Source organism: Papio anubis, chromosome 13 (genome assembly GCF_008728515.1).
Source record: "Papio anubis isolate 15944 chromosome 13, Panubis1.0, whole genome shotgun sequence".
NCBI classification, from domain to species: domain Eukaryota; kingdom Metazoa; phylum Chordata; class Mammalia; order Primates; family Cercopithecidae; genus Papio; species Papio anubis.
The window spans coordinates 65,117,443-65,129,532 of NC_044988.1; the positions used below are offsets into that span (position 1 = coordinate 65,117,443).

Consider the following 12,090-nt stretch of genomic DNA (forward strand, 5'->3'; position numbering starts at 1 on the left):
GCACTTTGGGAGGTCGAGGCGGGCGCATCACCTGAGCTCAGGGGTTCGAGACCAGCCTGGCCAACATGTTGAAACCCCGTCTCTACTAAAAATACAAAAATTAGCTGGGCGTGGTGGTAGGGACCTGTAATCCCAGCTACTTAGGAGGCTGGGGCAGGAGAATGGCTTAAATCCGGGAGGTGGAGGTTGCAGTGAGCTGAGACGGCGCCATTGCACTCCAGCCTGGGCAACAACCGCGATACTCCGTCTCAAAAAAAAAAAAAGAAAGAAAAATTCACTCGTACCCCCTACAAGGAAGTGTAATGGCTCACGCCTGTAATCCCAATGCTTTGAGAGACAGAGGTGGGAGGATCTATACCTTCAAGCCTCGAGCTTCACAAGACAAAGAACTTACTTGAAACTGCTGCTTATCGGATGACATATAAGGGCAACTTGAATTGATGATCCCAGGTTGCACTCATCAAACTTGGCCCAAATAAATTCTCCCCTTATATTAACTTTGCCTCAGTTTTTCCTTTAGGTCGACAGTTACTTCTAAAGTTCTACATATGGGTTTACCTTGTATTAAAATAAGGTGTGAGAAGGGCAAATGAAACCCGAGGCTCCCATCACAATCTTGCCACCTTCAGAGACTTCCAAAGGATCAGCATTAACTCCAATATTTAGCAGGAGTGCAGCTCTTCAAGATTCACAAAATGTTAAATCTGTTGCCTAGAATTCCAGAGAGTTGGAGGCGCCCTGTGTTCAGCCTAAAGGTAAAAGTGATCAGCCTAAGATCATGAGCGCAAGGGAGAAGTTTGAAGCCATGAGCTCTCAAGTAGGCGTTTCCCGCTGACCAGGTCTGCGGGCCAAGCAGCCAGCCACGCCGGCCCTCGTCATGCACGCTATAAGCTAGGCTCCCACGCCACGTGGCACTGGGAAGGCGTCCACCGAGCGCCAGGGAGAAGGAGGCGGAGCCCGGCCTCAATCTCGCCCGTGTCCTCATGGGACTTGTAGTTTTCCTCGCGGGGGTAGCTGGCACGAACTCCCCGGCTTTTGTCGGTAAATAGCATCTCCTTAGTACGAGTCATTCAAATAATAGATGTAGCCTAGGTAGCTTCAAGAGAATATGGGAAGGGGAAGGGGCAAAGCAAGGAAGGCAAGCCTAATAATTATGGGCGGGGCAGAGAAAGCATTCGCACTCAGTACGCATGCGCACATCAGGCCGGGAGGGTGGGCGGTGACGGAAAGGCGACGACTAGAGCGGTGTTGTCCCCGGAAGTGCCTTCCCTCCCGGTCTGCGCGGACGCGGCCTCCTTACCTCATTTGTCCTCGCCCCTCCCCGTCCCTCTACGCGTTGTGGTTCCCGGTTGGTGCTTCCTGTTCGCAGCCGCGGCAGTGAGTATGTGTGTGACGGACCCCCCAGCCGCCCGCGGCCCGGGACCCCTACCTATCCTCCGTCTCTCCCGCCGGGCTGTGGAACTAGCGCGTGCCCCCTCGCCGGCCTCGACGTCTCCCGTCCGCCCCTCACTCGTGGCAGGGCGCAGCTCCTGGTCCCTCAGCTGCGCCCCGCCTCACGCGGCCGGGCTGCCGGACTCGGAGGTCCGCGTCTCCCTGGCCCTCCAAGGGCTAAGGCCATGATTCTAGAGCGGCTGGGCGTCCAGGGCCTCGGTGCGGGTGGCGTGTCTGCCCTTTTTATCTCTCCGCAAGATCCCCAGTCTTGTAGGGAAGCCAGTCAGTGAAGCGCAGAGATCTCGGCGCGCCGAGAGGGAATCCAGTCTTTGAGGACCGAGTAGTCCCGGGCCACCTCCCGCCTCTGCTGTCAGAAGCAGCAGCTGCAGCCGTGGAATCCAAGATTTCGGGAGCTGTGTCCCTCTCCTCATGTAAAACAAGTAGACTTGGACTGTGTTTACTAAGGCGCCCTTTATCCCTTCCATCCTGTGAGCGGACAGTTGCCCTCAACTTTCGGGAAGAGCTGCCGGTTCGGTGGAAAAGCTGTGGCTGGGAATCAGGAGGCCTGTGTTCTAGCCGTGGCTCCCCCACGAACTCGCTGGCGACTCCCAAAAGCTCTTATTGAGGCTGAATTTAAGATTATTTCAGATTACACTGTTGAATTAGGGGCTCCATTAGGGCCTTTTTCGCTCAGTAAGTTTATCTGAGCCCCATTTCTCCAACTATAAAACGAGAGCGTTCAGTTTGATGACTTTTCAGGTCCCCTCAGAAGCTCTTGACTTTGTGGTTTTCTTTTTCTTTTTAAACTTTTGTCTAAGACCGTTAGAGAAGTGACTTCGTGTTTTGAATAGTTAGGCTGTCACATAGAAAGACTTTTAAATGGATTGTGCGTATATTTAGGAAAGCATTATGCTTTGGAGACAGTTTAGCATTGCTGCTTTCAAGGGAATCTGAGGATGAGGAATAAACTCAGGAAGGATCGCAAGTGAGGATTATAGTAGTATGTTAGGTATCAGGGTAAGAGACTACATGACCGAAGGAAAAGGGCTAAGGGAAAGGTGAAGGAAATGTTTCCGGATAGGATTAATTCTCATAAAAATCATGTCTATATCCCAAGAAGAGCTGGGACTTACGTGACTAAATTTAGCTTATTTTTTTCCCACCGAAATACTGTGTTCTGTCTTTTGTGACCTTTGTTTTACACATTTGGATTCTCCACCCCAATCTCAGATTTGATTCAGAGTGGCCGTCGCATTTGAAAAATGGACATTTTAACCTCTTAGTCAGTTGTGTTTCACCTGTCACTATGAGGACAGCTTATTAAGAGTAAGAAAGAAATTTTACGTTGAAAGTATATTCATCACATTCCAATGAAATTTGGACTGAAAATGAGGCTGTGGTTTTGATTTAAATCGGCCCGAAAGGAATGCCTATGTCATCAAGAAGGAACATCTAGGGAGGCTAAAGGTGCTTTGGAAGTAAGCAAAAGGTCAGAATGACCAGTAGGTAGACTGTGAGAGCAGAAGGATTGATTAAAGATTGTATGAAGTGGGGCGGGGCACGGTAGTTCATGCCTGTAAATCCCAGCACTTTGGGACGCCGAGGCGGGGGGATCACCTGAGGTCAGGAGTTCCAGACCATCCTGACCAAAATCGAGAAACCCCGTCTCTACTAAAAATACAAAAATTAGCCGGACATGGTGGCACACGCCTGTAATCCCAGTTACTTGGGAGGCTGAGGCAGGAGAATCACTTGAACCCGAGAGGCAGAGGTTGCGGTGTGCCGAGATCGCGCCATTGCACTCCAGCCTGGGCAACAAGAGCGAAACTCCGTTCCCCCCAAAAAAGTAAATTCTGAAAGCTTAAATAAGCCTTAAGATGTCTAGTTTAAAACAATTCGGTCAATGAACACTGCTCCCTCTTTTGAATGGGAAGAGCCTTTGCAGTTATTCTATAACTGTTTTATATTTGTTAAGCTATTTTAATTCTTAGATAAGTTTCATTTCCATTTCCATTATATTTTAGGATCTTATATAAGAAACATTTTTTCTGGTCATGGGATTGATAAAGTCTTTGAGTACTAACTTGGGAGATTCTTGGATGATAAACTGACAAATGTGTGTTTTCCTTCCAACTAAAATGTCTCATTCATAGTTTTTAAACTCTGCTGGGAGGTAAAATGGATATTTGTGAGGTAAACTTAGGTGTTAGAACCAATGCAAATATTGGAATGAAGGAAGACTTTTTTTTTTATTTGAAATTACTTATTTGAAAATTGTATTTAAAAATGTTAGTGAACAGTTGGTTGAGAATCACAGAAATGTGAATCACTTCTAGCTGTGTTCTTAATCGGCCGCATGACCTTGGATAGGCTTCCTATCTCTTTGTACTTCAGTTTCCTGTGGGTAGATTGAGGAGTTTGTATGAGATAATCTGATTTTGTTATCTAGTTAGTATACTTGGGAGTCATGTACAGGGATCAAAAAGCTGAGAAAGCCTTCTGAATCAAGGGTTTGTGTGTGTGTATGTAAAAAACATATATATTGTCCTCTGAGAATACTCTTTTTTAAACAAGTAAATTAAATTCATTTGAATGTAATTAAAGCAGTAACATAAACCAAAACAGCCTCAGGCAGACCTTAACCCTGGCATATATAAGCTACCTAAATAAGAGAGCACATTATGCCCAGCACAATTTTCAAGTACAGAAGGTACAAAATCCTCTTAAAGGCCATAGGGGCTAAACTGTTAAATTCATTTTTTTACATTTCAGGGAAAGAGATAAATCCTTCGACGCAAGGAATTCAGTTTTTATTATGGTTCTGTAGTTTATTTTTGGCATACATTCACAGGTGTGCCTATGGCTCTATTCTTAATCCCTTTCCTTTGGGATGGCTCCAAGAGTAGTACAAATTTGTAACTCTGTAATTTAGCTCTTTAATTTTTTTCTGTGCTGCACTGGAATTATGTTTTATCTTAAGTTCACACTGGATCCTGAGGATGGATCCAGTGAGGATTTTGAAAGAAGCATAATTCCTTTGACTTCTTTTAGAATTAATTTACCTATTAAATAAAAAGGAAAGGATTCATCTTTTATTTGAATTCCTCTGAGGCTAACAATTCAATATAAACTGATAAATGCTATGAGCATTATTCAGACAGCCACATTCAATTTGTGTGATAATAACAGCATAGCCACCTGAAGGACAGTACAACAAGGGCACAGGCATATGATACCTTTTAGAAGAAAAGCATTACAGGTTGGTTTATTTATTTCTGGAAAACAAACAAAAAACTCTAGCAAGAATGTAGTACCTTTTTGGCCCTTGTCCATTTGGTTCTTGGGATTAAGGTGGTTCTATTAATAGAACTACCATCACAACACCCTGACATTTTGGGCAGAAATTTGAGTGGCTAAGAAAACAACTATTTTTAATTTCACGTATATAGCTACAAGTGGAAAAAAGAATAAATTGGCATTGTTATTGCTGTCTGAGCTGTCCTTGATTTTTGGACACACACTTATTTTTCAAGAGCTCTCTTTTTAATCAGTAGTCCGTCAGTACCTAATGGAAACATCTACTGTGTAGATACAAGAATTTCTAAGACTTTGGAATAGTTGAAAGACAGCAGAGAAATTTATCCTATCATAATTTCTGTATTTTAAGCACATACTAGATTTATGAGGGCTGAAGAACAAATGCCTGGTGTTATATTTCATTTGTGAATTCAATAGATACTTATAGATGGCCCCCAAAATACCAGTTACTCTGCTTGGCTTTGGTGATTCATTGTTTAGCAGAGTGTATATAGTTCCTGCCCCTCCTGGGGTTTGTGGTCTGTGCTTCTGGGAGATTTACATTGAATAAATAATTAGAAATGTGATGAGTGTTGTGAAATGTAAAGTGCTATGGAAGCCTATAAAAGGGGCATTTAATTTAATCTGGTGGGAAGTGATTTTGAGCCGAGTTTAAAAGATGAAGGCTGAGAAGGATTTAATATGCTCACAGTACTAAGTGTTTCACTTTATGCATTTATTCCCAAAGTTGGGAGTTTTCTCTCAATTTTTGGTCTTTATTACGTTTGTATTTTACACACATTTTTATAACTAGCACAGGAGTAAACAGGTTTATCAGTTTGGTTTTTCTTTTTTTTTTTAAATGGGGTCTTGCTCTGTCACCCAGGCTGGAGTGCAGTGGTGTCATCATAGCTTACTGTCAACTTTGAACACTTGGGTTCAAGCTATCCTCCCTCAGCCTCCCAAGGTGGGAGGTACAGGTGAGTACTCATCCACCTCTGACATTGGCCCTGTGTTCTCATTCAACCAATTCTGTTGGTACTGCCTGTTGACTACCAGATTTGCTTACCCAGGAGTTAGACAGCAAGCATGGGGAATGCCTGGCACACAGAATATATGGAATTAGTGTTAGGATTTTAGTAACTTCACAGTTGGAAAGAGGAAAATATGAAGAGCTGTTTGTATAGGGTAGATTATAGGAGAGAATGCAAATTTTGAAAGCTACATCATCAAGGATTAAAATTTTGCTGCTAGCTTTGTCTCTATGATAATGTGGTCATGTAGTCTTAATGCTTATTCCTTCAAAAAGTTCATTCTTTTCATTTTCCTCCCTTTGTGCCTAATGCTCAGTCTCTTGCACTAGTTTCTGAAGTGGTCTTCTTTTATATCTGCCCTATATGCTGTTGTTAAAACTGGTATTGAAATGCTCTTTTATTCATGGTACCTTATTGCTCCAAAATTTTTAATGGCATCCTACTTCCCCAGGAAACGATGGCATTGAATGTAGATCATACTTGGAGCCCCTGGGATTGGCAAATTTTTTTTTTAAGAAACCAGATAGAAAATATTTTAGGTTTTTAAGTCATATGATATCTTAACTACTCAACTCTGCCCTTGTGGGAAAGTAGCCTTCGATAATACCTATAGAAATGGGGGTGGCTGTTCTCAATAAAACCCTACTTACAAAAACAGGTGGCTGGCTCAGACTGTAGTTTGCTAACCCTGAGAACTTGACAGCAAAAAGAAGAGATAAATAGTAGTTAGAACATATAGCAGATCAAATAATTTTTTTTCCATGTAGGTAAGATCTAATAATGTTTTTAGGTAGAAAGGAAGAAACTTGTGACTAAACCTGTTTGATGTTTTTGGTGGGGGGCCAGGTTAGAGATAGGATCAGGTATATATGTTGTTGAATTATTTCTCAAAGGGAAGAGAGACAACAGTAATTGCAAAATCATCAAATATTTATAGAGGTATAGAGGTAGAGGAGAAAGAATAAATTCAGATGCACTGAGGTAGATGAGAGTACCTATGAGGATTTGTTTGATTTCCTTAGGAAAATGAAAGCAGAAGTAGGAGAGGGCAGAGGATAATTGGAAGCTTAGAATGGGGAAAGGATGTTTTAGTACTGTGGGGAATACTTTCAGGCAGTGGTTACCAGTCTTTTGAAGATGACACCTTGTTTAACCTCGAAAGAATTTGTGGACCACCCCATGATTGTAGTTACATTTTTAGTATTCATCAATGGAGAATATGCATATTAAAAAAAAGCTACTACTCAGTTCTCTCTTAGATGACTTTGTATTTTATTAACCACAACATTGACTGCACATTTGAAAAATGTTAATACATGTATGTGAGAGATAGTCTTTATGTAATGCATTGCCCTGGGTACCCACTGAGATAACTAATTTAACAGCTTCCCAGGAGGCTGAAAGCTCGTAAGTTAGAAATCATTGCATTCTAATGAATCAACAATAAGAGAATAAAGGATTGCTTAGAAGTAGTATTCTGTCAAAATTAAAATGAACTTATAATGAACACTTTGAAGGATTCTATAACTTTTTATCCAGTAGTACTTGGCAGCTTTGAGCAAGATGACAGAAGCAAAATGATCTAGGGTTAGGCATAACATTATATAGAAGGTCAGAATAAACATTTAGCTTATTCTTTCTTTAAATTACCTTTTCCTGAGATCACACCCTGTTTCATTAATCACTTCTCTATGGTGATCAAATTGGCATCTCCTTTTCTTAACCATTTTGTTGATTTCATGTTCCCCTTTTACACCTTACTGAATATTTTCATTTGGGTATCTTACTATTTCACATTTAACCTACTGAAAAGAAAGCTTCTTATCGTTCCTTTGAAACGAGCTCTCTGCTGATTTCTGCTTGGAGTAGAGAATCTACAGAGATGCTGAAGTTGATGGGAGAATGTGGATAGATTGGGAAAAATATGAATTAGGTGTGGGATTCATTGAAGAAGTTGAACAATGTCATGACTGGTAAATGATGGTGATGAGAAAGTAGAGAAAACCTACTGTTTGCTCCTACCATTTGTTTTTTTAATTTTAGCCAAATAAAATCAAATTTTGCATTTTTGAAAATTAACTTGACTTTTGTACACTCTTACAAATATTCAAATACATGTTCTCTATTTTATTTCCTTAATCCAATAATGTTGTAATCCTATTTCTTTCTAATTAATAAGCAATATATTCAGTACCGATGCCCATTTAAGTGTGCTGTTACTCTCTAATCATTATTATTCCTTTCACAAATAGATCTGGGCATAGGAACCAATCAGAAACAATCGCTTCAGCAACCAAGACCATTGTTCACCATGGAGGAACCCATGGATACGTATCCTCTGAGCCTCTATCTGCAATACCATTCACTGGGCAGCAGTCTTTTGAGCCAAGTGGCAAATTTGGACAGTATCCATCCGATGCAGATGAACCACATTCAGGCATTGGGGAGGTGGAGGACACAGAACAGCTAAATCAATGTTTGATCCAACACTTCCATCTCATTAAGACAAGTTTGACTTTTCTTTGGTTTTTATTTCATGGAATACACGAGAATCTCTTAACTGTTGGAGTTTCCAAGGAGTCATACCCTGTGACTTCATTTGGTGGAAAGAACAAAACTAAAATGCTGTATGGTCAAAGCCACAAAGGGAAGGATCTGCAATTTACATCCTTGCAGCTACTATCTGTACTGTACTGTTGTGATCTACTGATTGGCATTGGCATAGTAGTAGGGGTCAAGTGACAGAATCCGTGCCAACAGTTTCCAGGTTCAGAAGCAATTCAAGACCCTAATGGTAGCTCTCCAGCAACCAGCACGTGGTGATTGTGCCAACTTGTTGCTCAGTTATAATGCAAGGCCAGTGATTGATTGGCTTAAGTCAAGACTGAGATCATTTGTCTTTGGTCTAATAGAATTTGAGTCTAGTAGAATTCGAGTCTCCAGGGAAAGAGCTACTTGACCAAATTAAACTAGTAGCAGGTAGAGCGCAAATGACAGCATATTATACCATCAAGATGTTCTTAGAGCAGTGTATGGATGGATCTATTGTACTGCCATCAGTTGTGACTGATACTGTTGTATTCAAGGAGAAAGAGAAACTTCTTTAGAAAGCACTTTGAAAGTTTTTTGAGTATGGGGGTGCCCTGTGTCACCCCATTATGGTTGAACTTTGTCCTTCAAAATTACCAAACTTGGCAGCAGTGGCAAATTATTGGGCTAAAAGACTTAATCAGACATATTCTGAGTTCAAGGCTCCTAATATAATACCTGGTGCGGACATTATACTTCCACTCATTCAGATGGTTGCACCCCGCCAGGCATCCAGTAGAACAGGGACTGGGAATATGGACACTTGAACATTAAACATTCTGAAGAATTTTGGAATGACAGGTTACAAGTGAACATAATCAGTTCCCCATATTAAAAAAAAAAAAAAAAGATTTGGGGATAGATTGGGCTCACATAATAATCTTTAGAGAGATTTTTTCATTTTTGTGAAAGTACAGAAATTCTCAACTGCTTATGACATGCTGATTGTTAAACAGCATCCATAGCTATTTTATGTTGTTTCCCTGACCCCACCCCCCCCAAAAAAACTATGGCACATTGAAAACAGCAGTATGATGTAAGAGAAGAGATCACAAACTCCTTGAGGGTGGGTCTTTTCCATACTCATAAACCTACTTAGGATATTCGGAGTAATTTGTTGACACTTATATTAATATTTCCTCCTATCCCATTAATTGCCAAATCATCAAACATTTATTGAGCATCTACTCTGTGTAGGGTGTAAGCAGTACTGGGGACTTACAGTGATAAAAGACATAGTTTTAGCTGTAAGTGATATACTGTTTCACTGAAGAGACAGAATATAAGAAGCCAAGTAATTTATGGAATTCCCTTCTTTATTTTTTATTTTTTTCTTTTGGCAGTGGAGTCTTGCTTTTTAAATAGAGCCAGGCTAGTCTGGAACTCCTGGGCTCATGTGGTCCTCCCGCCTTAGCCTTCAGAGTAGCTGGGACTACAGGTGAGAACACAGCTTGGAAATCCCTTAACCATGGGAGTTAAGTCTCAAAATTCTGGTGATACAAGTGGTTGAAACTTAAAACTTTATTTAAAAAATAGGATTTGTGAATTTTAGATAGTTCATAAGTCTGCGAAAGACTGTATAAATACATATTTTACATTTACTATTATTTGTAGTAAATTTGAGTATAGCATTATCTCTTTATCTGTGGAAACTTCAAACTCTCCGCTATTACTTTTAATTTCAGTGAGACATTATTAAATATAAGTGGGCTTACACATTTGTTTTGCTTATCTGACAAATAATATACAACTCGGAGGCGTTTTTTTCCTTTCTATTCTTCCTCTAAATGTTTAGCACTTCTCTGATTTTGTGATCTGAAGTTATTGGTTAGCTTCCTTAGGCTCCATTGAGACTGTATACACGTGACACTTAACAGTCTAGCCTTCCTTGGTACATATAGATATATGATGGTGGCTTTGCCTGTAGTAAATTCATGCCAAAACATAGACTTTCAGTGCCTGTTACATATGACTTTCAGCTCTTTCTACTGAGGGATGTAGGAGTTTATTTCTAAGGTCTGAGCCTCTTTTCGTGTACTTCCTTTACTCTTTCCTCAGCCTTCTTTATAAAAACTATGGATGTTCTATCATTTGTTTTCCTTTTTGATTCCCTTTTATTATCCCCAGTAGCAGTGACTTGTAATTCTCGTATGTTAGAAAGGCAGATCTCCTGATTGAAGAAAAGATCCACCCAAGGAAGTCAGCATGTTTAATAATTTTTGAGGGGGATCTCAAATTTGGGAAGGATTGTTATATAAGACAACCAAAAGATGACATGAGACAATAAATGCTATAGGAATTATGGAGGAAAAATCAGCTACTTATTTTATTGGTTAAGGAAGAGATATTATTAGTTGTAGAAGTAATTACTATTCTACATTTTTTATTGTGGAAATCAAAAATATATATATGAAAATAAAATGTTATATAATTGACTTCAGTGTCCCATAAGCCAGCTTCAGCAGTTACTAAATTCTGACCAATCTTTAAACACATGCACACGTGTCCCTCAGTATCTGTGAGGCATTGGTTCTAGGACCACTCATGGCTACCAGCGTCTATGGATGCTCAAGTCCCTGATACAAAATGGTGGAATATTTGCATATAACCTGTGTACATCCCGTATTATTTAAATCATCTCTAGATCACTTGTAATACGTAAAACAATGTAAATGCCACGTAAATAACTGTATTATTTAAGGAATAATGACAAGAAAAATGTTCATGTTCAGTATGGCTGCAATTTTTTTGTGTGTGGAATATTTTCATTTCAAGGTCAGTTAAACCCATTGACATAGAAGGCTGACTGCGTGTGTATGTATATGTGAATACACACACATACACATACACACATACACATATATTTCTGAAAGGTAAATATTCTTTTTTAAAAAAAAATATTATTATCACAGCTAAACAAATTACCAATAATTCTTTTATCCTCATATACCCAGTGTTCAGATTTTCTAGATTGGCTCCTACTTTTTTTTTACAGATTATTTGAATCTGAATCAGTTCATATACTGTAATGTTTGATAACTTAAGTGTCCTTTAATCTATAGGTTCTCTTTTATCTCTTCTTTATTAAATTCCTTGTAATTTATTGTACTAAATAGATTGTCTTCTAGAATTTCCTGTAGTCTGAATTATGTAGTATTGTTTGACATGTTCCAGTGTCCTCTTATTTTCTGAGTTGGTAGTTAGATCTAGAAGCTTGATTAAATTCAGATTTTCTTTCTGTTAGATCGTCAACTTGATTGACAGTTTCATTTGTTTCATTTTGCTTTTGATACATTGTTTTTTAGAATTACCTCCTAAAATTTTGATTTAATTTTATAATCATGTAAAATGCTTATAAAATTCCAAATTCAGATTACCAAAACACAATAAAATCTATTCAGAGAAGGCAAACCTTCTGTCCAGTCTCCATCCTGTTCCTGCCCTTCTCCTTATGGGTAACTATTAAGAGAAAATTGGTGATTGGTCCTTACATTTAAAAAAATATATATATATATATGCAAACAACTGTATATCTTTGTACCCTCTTTCCCTCTTTCTTAAATTTATTTATTTATTTGTTTGTTTTAGACAACGTTTCGCTCTTACTGCCCAGGCTGGAGTGCAATGGCACAACCTTGGCTCACTGCAACCTCCGCCTCCCAGGTTCAAGCAGTCCTCCTGCCTCATCCTTCTGAGTAGCTGGGATTACAGGTGCTGGTCACCATGCCTGGCTAATTTT

At 39.7% G+C, this 12,090-nt stretch overlaps 1 protein-coding gene across 2 annotated transcripts in view; it reads left to right on the plus strand.

Moving 5' to 3' along the window:
- The first annotated feature begins 1,231 nt into the window (after nucleotides 1–1,231).
- Nucleotides 1,232–12,090, plus strand: part of ZCCHC7 (zinc finger CCHC-type containing 7) — a 273,707-nt gene continuing 262,848 nt past the window's right edge. The window contains exon 1 of one of the 2 annotated variants that reach the window (XM_009188484.4): nucleotides 1,232–1,381. The gene's annotated coding sequence lies outside the window, so the exon portion shown is untranslated. The remainder of the gene's footprint in view (nucleotides 1,382–12,090) is intronic. The other variant, XM_003911488.5, reaches the window with a different exon arrangement.